Here is a 7155-nt window from a genome sequence, read left to right as displayed (position 1 = left end):
TATGAGTATCAAAAGTAAATGATAGCTTTAATGTGAATTTCTATTAACCAGCTGCTACATGAGTACCAATCAGTATACCACAAGTACTACCATGAGTACCAATCAGTATACCACGAGTACCAATCAGTATACCACGAGTACCAATCAGTATACCACGAGTACCAATCAGTATACCAGGAGTACCAATCAGTATACCACGAGTACCAATCAGTATATCACGAGTACCAATCAGTATACCACGAGTACCAATCAGTATACCACGAGTACCAATCAGTATACCACGAGTACCAATCAGTATACCACGAGTACCAATCAGTATACCACGAGTACCAATCAGTATACCACGAGTACCAATCAGTATACCACGAGTACCAATCATTATACCACGAGTACCACCACGAGTACCAATCAGTATACCACGAGTACCAATCAGTATACCATGAGTACCACCACGAGTACCAATCAGTATACCACGAGTACCAATCAGTATACCACGAGTACCAATCAGTATACCATGTTACATGTAACATGGTGGTATGAATATACAGGACATAAATGTGAACAATAAAATTAAAATTAAAAATGAAATTGATAAACACATGTTTATCAGTACATGAAGGATCTGCCGAGAAATACTGGCTTCACAACTATCATTAGATTTTTTGTTCAAATCAAATCACGCAGCACAAGCGTACGACTAAACTAGGAGGAAATACCAGAAACATCTAGATATGTGTGTTTTGTATAAACTAGCTTTCATATACTGGTGGATGATCTATAGTGTATCTAATTGTATAGAGATGCGGCATATATTTACGTTATGTTTTTGTACAATCTTCGAGATTGCAGCTGGCAGACTTTTAGTTTACAAGTTTTCTGTAAACTGTATGCCATGTTTAAATTGATTTTAATAGTGGTACTGTTCAGAACATACACTGTAATTGAAAAATGGTGTTTTTTTTCAATTTTGTGTTTTGATGCAGCTGCCCATCTGGTCTTTTTTTATATTTCTTTCGTTCAATATGGGTTTTCTCCAAGAATAAGAACAGGTGCTCCGGAAGATTAAGCGTCTTCTGGTTCATCGCCGACACCTGCCACGTAAATCTTTGTCTATCCAAGTAAGTACCATTACCCAATGAGAAGCAACATGATGAGCCACGTCCTGTCGCAAAAAAGAAACATAATATTTCCCAGTCAGACCACTATGTCAACCGTAAAACTTAATCATTTTCAATCAGCACCTCTCAAAACCCATTTCGTGAGTTTGTTTGTCGTGTCGACATCTTGCAAGAAAATAATGACATTTGGAACAGACCCTTGAATATATAAAATCAGTCGCGATATGTAAGCACCATAGAGTAGGGATGTCCAGATGTTGGTATCTGGATGATATAGCGGACCTTTACCGACAGAAATATATCGGGTTGGTAGGACATAAACATATTTATGAAGAAGAAGAAGAAGAAAGATTTGTGATACAAGCAAGTGAAAAGTACCATAGAGAAAAAGGCATATGAGGCAAACTTTGGATTGCATTCAAAACAGCACATTTGAATGGGAACGAAAACCTATTGAAATACGCTGTCCTGTGTTGATATTAATCGTCAATTCATTTGTATAAGGTGTGATAACACGTGTACTTGTCAGCCAATGAAATCTGAATGAGCTTGCCTACTGATGTTTTTCGGTGAGACGATAGCCAGCGACGGAAGGAAGTCACGGGGACGGAAAAGTCAACTTACCAACTAACTGTTTCTAAAAGGAGAGATGGAGAATTTCCACTGCAGGAAGACAACAGCTAGTGATTATGACGACGTCATGTCGATACGCCAACACTTATATGACGGACTTGACTATATACCAAGTCGGCACCACGAACTGCTGGAAAACAATACTGGATTTGCTGGGTACATCAACAATTGTATAGCGAGTACAAACATTTGTGTTACCAAGGAGTGAAACGAAATAGATTTTTATGGTTCCACACTTGTTGAAAGTGAGAATATTTCGGATTAAAGCTCTATGAAACAAGAGTTCTATATGGTAGTTAATCGTCCCATAACAGTAAAGAAATTTTAAATTTTACAGATTGTCATAAACATTTAGGGGTAACATTTAATTCTAATGCTAAGTGGGGGGATCATGTTAATGGAATTTACTCTTCGGTTATGAAAAAAATTAATGTATTACGAAAACTGAAACATTTGTTAAGTAGGGATGCTCTTTCAAAAATTTATAAGACGTTTATCTTACCTATTTTGGAATATGCACGTGAGTTGTGGGATGGTTGCAAGATTTTCAAGATTTCAACATTTTTATTTTTCTCGGACAACAACAATGTGTGACAAGAGGTCATACATATTGAAACGTTTTTAGTACATGACAGGCAGCCATAGTTATAAACATGTTATATATTTGTTGATTTTCCGAAAACATACATTGTAAGCAGCTCAAACATTTTAATATCCAGGACAATCAATGCTAACAATTAACGCAGTCGCATTATAAAATGTATGACAATCGTTGGATAAACATGCTTACATGCATCAATAACTTTTTATTAAAGACTGTGAACATCCCTTTCATTTTGTATCGGTTAGGATATTTACAGTAGTATCCCGGGATATACTTCAGTCTTAGCTGTTTTACTTCATCATTATTACACAAAAATAAAAAATGAAACTCATCTCCTATACCATTATTACACATGGGACATACTCGATCAAGATGTTGTATCCCTCTCCATCTACCTAATTCTACCGGTAATTTAACATTTGCTGTTCTGAATTTACAGATAAATTCTGCATCTTTTTTATTCAGCCGTAATAAATAGTCTTCAATACCAAATTTATTTTTGAAAATACTATATACTTGTCCTCTGGACGATTTTTCCATTTCGTCAAACCAAAATTGGACAAACTGGTCCTTCAGTCTCTGAGCAACTTCAGATTTTAAAAAATTGATATGTGGTAAACAAGTTTTCTGAAACATCCATACATGACCTAATCCAATACTGTTTAAAATATTTTTGATGCAGTTTATCCATTTGAATTCTATTTGGCCTGTTTCGTTGAGTGAGTACATCAATTTATACATGCAACTTGATAATTTATTCTCATTCAGGATTCGTGAGTACCAATATTTAACCATTCTTAATTTAATATCTATAGTAATAGGGTATCTTCCGATTTCTCCGGAGACCATAAAATTGGTTGTACTTTTTCTTCAACCCCAAAATTCTCTTACAAAATTGTAAATGTATCTTTTCAATAAGATAACAGTTCTCATATCCCCATATTTCACTTGAATATAATAAAATCGGGGATACCAATGCATCAAATAATTTCAATTTCAAGTCAAGCGGTAAATCAATATTTCTTATTTTTCGGTATACTACAAACAGGGCTTTTCGAGCTTGCTCAGACAAGTGTTTTTTTGCCGCGGCAAAACTACCATTGTAATTAAAAAGAACTCCTAGGTAGGGGAACGAGCTTTGTATATCAAGTTCGTTATTGTAAAGTAAAAAACTATTCCTAGATTTATTCTTTCTTTTAGAAAAAATGACAATTTTAGTTTTCTCGGTGTTCACTCCTAATTTCCAATTTTGGCAGTACTGTTGGAAATGATTTAACATAGCTTGTAGACCCTCTGGTATTTCAGATATTAACACCGTATCATCAGCATATAAAATAACAAACAATTTTATAAAAACACCAATATTATCCCAACATAATTCATTTAGTTTCAACAAATAGTCGACATTTTTTCTGATAAAAAATCCTCCAAATCATTAAGATACAGGGCAAACAAAAATGGTGAACAATTTTCTCCTTGTTTCAATCCGACATTAGAAGCAAACATCTGTGACATATCACTACCATTTCTAACACAAGATTTCGTGTTTGAATATAAATTATATAACACTTTAAGTATTTTACCATTAATGTTATTTTTAAGCAATTTCCTCCACAATCCTACACGCCATACTGAGTCGAATGCTTTCTTAAAGTCAATAAATGCACAATACAATTTTTTTCCAGACGATAAGTATAATGATATAAGTAGATGTAAGATAAATATGTTATCAGTTGTTGAATGCCCTTTTCTAAAACCTGCCTGGGCATTACTAATGAGGCCGATCTGGTCAGATAATTCGTATAACCTAGTATTTAGTACTGATGTGAAGACTTTTCCAAGACAAGATACTAGCGTTATCGCCCTGTAATTATTTAAGTCATTCTTGTATCCCTTATTTTTATATATTGGGATAATTATTCCGGTGTTCCAGCTTTCTGGTATTATTCCAGTGTCTAATGTGATGTTAAAAAGGTTTACATAAGTAGGTAACATGATATCAATAGAACTCTTTATATATTCGTTAATTATGTTATCAATACCACTTGCCTTGTTATTACTTAATTTTTTTACAGCTGTAGTTACTTCTTCAGAGGTGATTCTACTATATAGTATATCGTCGTATAAACTTCCCCTCTTGTCTGGAATAATAAATTCCTCATCTTTGTCGTTATCACTATTTAACTTTTTAAAATATGCGTATAGCTCATCGATCGACAAATCAATTTTTTGTCTTTTTTTTCCTATTATCAACTTTATTTAAAATGTTCCAGAATAGTTTTGGGTCGAACTTGGAAGCATTTCTCATCTCATCTTCAATTCCCTTTTGAATTTTTTTATAATTATTGTTTAACGACTTTCTATATTCTCTACTCTTTTTACGTAATTTTTTTCGGTTCACATTATTTTTCAAATTCCTGTAAGTTTTCTTTGCTTCGTGAAACTCTTTACGCTTACTAGCACAATCACGAGTAAACCACGGTTTGTCTTTAATATTATTACTGCTAACAATAGTTTTACTCTTGACCTTTTGGGTTCCAAGGACGTCCCTTGAAATTTTCGCAAACAGATTAGCAATATCATTTACCACATCATTTACATCTTGTTTGGAGATTTCAATATCTGAATCTAACATAGCATCAATGATCGTGTTTATCGCTTGTAACTTCCCTTCATTATCAGATCTAAGGTCCGCTATAAAATCACCCTTTGTATTGTTCACCCATTTTCCAGTTTTCTCTGTAATTACAAGTGGTTTCTCTGTAACATTTTCAGACATATTTATAGAAAATATTATTCTGTTATGTACGTCTGAAATTAAAGGGTCAAAGTCAAGTACATCAAAGTGACTCAAGAAGGAGAAAACATTTGAAGATACAATCAAATAGTCAACGAGACTTACATTTTTACACGTATTCTTTCCGATATGTCTGTCATTACCAACTCTGCCATTGGTGATATATAGATTACTATTTTTACAGAATTCTAACAACTTAAGGCCATATGTATTTGGCCTTGCTATATCCTGGCTGGCCCTTTGCAATGGGACCCCTAGGTGAGAAAGTACCTTATAGTCATATAGTTCATTATATAACTCATCAGTATCTATTAAATTCATCAATTCCGCCAGATTATCATCTGGTACAACATAATCATCATAACAATTTGTCCTGGCATTAAAATCACCTACAAGCATAATCTTTGTATCATTCTTCATCAAACTAATCATTTCATCTTGAATTTCTGAAAATGCTTCATCAGAGGCATATTTGGATGCTTCCGGTGGGATATAAATACAGCCTAGCAGTAAGGCGGGAGAATTACGACATACCCGTATCTCTACCCACTGAACAAACTCAGATAACGTTTGGGGAAATATTAGTAATGACTTATACTTGTCTTTATAGATAATAATTATTCCTCCCGACTTATTTTTGACCTTTGAGCTGTTCTTGATTACGTAGTCATACCCTGGTGGTAAATCGATAATGTCAAAATCGTCAGTTTTTGTTTCGACTAACACAGTGACGTCATGTGACGTTATGATGTCATTAAATTCAGGTAGAAGAAGTTTGGATCTTAGACCACATACATTGAAGAAGGTAACTTTCAGGTCCGGTGCTGACGTACCTCTTGTCGCGTGGTCCTAGATACGATCCCTCTGATCAGGAGGTGCCCCGTTTGACGGATATATGGGAGGATTGCCTCTATAGGGTTCCCCATTGACATATAACGTGTCATTGTTTATTACAGCTTTGTTGTGGTGACGTTTCTGTTCTCTCATAATCGGGATATTCCCAGCATCAGCAACCTCAAGCGTATCACGTATGAAGTCCTTAAGAGTATTTTCGGTGTTTTCTGCATGGCCATTATCAGGAATTCCCCAGAATAACAAGTTATATTTCATCGTATGTGTTTGTAGCTTCAGAAAGTTTTCATTGAGATCATAATTTTCTTTGATAAGATGTTCATTTGTTTTCTCTAAGTTAGAGACACGTGCTTCTAAATTATGATGGTGGTCCTCTTGCTTGATGTTAATACTTTTGTTTTGCTCCGCAATTTGTTTTACTTCAGTTATTTCATTTTGAAGTTTCCTGATACAAATTTCAAAACTGTTCATTTTTTCGTTTATCTGGTCAAGTAGGCCCAGTTTCGGTAGGATTTGGTCTAGCTGTGCCAGCCTCCCCTGTAGGTCATTGAATAGGTGCATCATTGACGGGGGATACGGAGGAGGCGGCAAAGGATGAGGAGGTTGTGTAGGGGACATACTTGGGTGTTGTCCGTATAGTAGTGGGCCGTCACGGCTTATTGGTGTATACAGCTCACGGTGCACGTGCTAGGCGACATTACAAGTCTCGACACGGGTACATTACCGGGTATTGGTGTCGATACGTACTGACCGGTATATACATCAAAATATCTTTCATTTGAATTACTTGAAATGTTCTGTTGACCACACTGCCCGTAAAGCGAACCATGAGCGTCCGTAATTACTGCCGACATAGGGGTAGGAGTAGGGGTACATGTAGCCATCTGTTGAACGTGTACTTTCTCGGGTGGAGTTACACCTGTGGATGAGTTTTTACCTTTGCGTTTGTTTCCCATAATAACTCTAGATTTCCCTTCTCTAGGATGTTTAGAGAGGTATTAAGCATGTTCTGTCCAAATGTCACATAATAGGGATCCAAAGAATACAATTAATACCAGAAAATATCGGAGCACATGCCTGAAACGTCCTTATTACCTGCCTTTCATGCGCATATCTGTCACTTCAGCTATTGTATAAGATGCACAATAACT

The sequence above is a fragment of the Ylistrum balloti genome, unplaced genomic scaffold (genome assembly GCF_031769215.1).
Source record: "Ylistrum balloti isolate Yb309-2 unplaced genomic scaffold, AGI_CSIRO_Ybal_v1 Utg370244, whole genome shotgun sequence".
Lineage (NCBI taxonomy): Eukaryota > Metazoa > Mollusca > Bivalvia > Pectinida > Pectinidae > Ylistrum > Ylistrum balloti.
Note: the sequence above shows the minus strand (reverse complement) of the source record.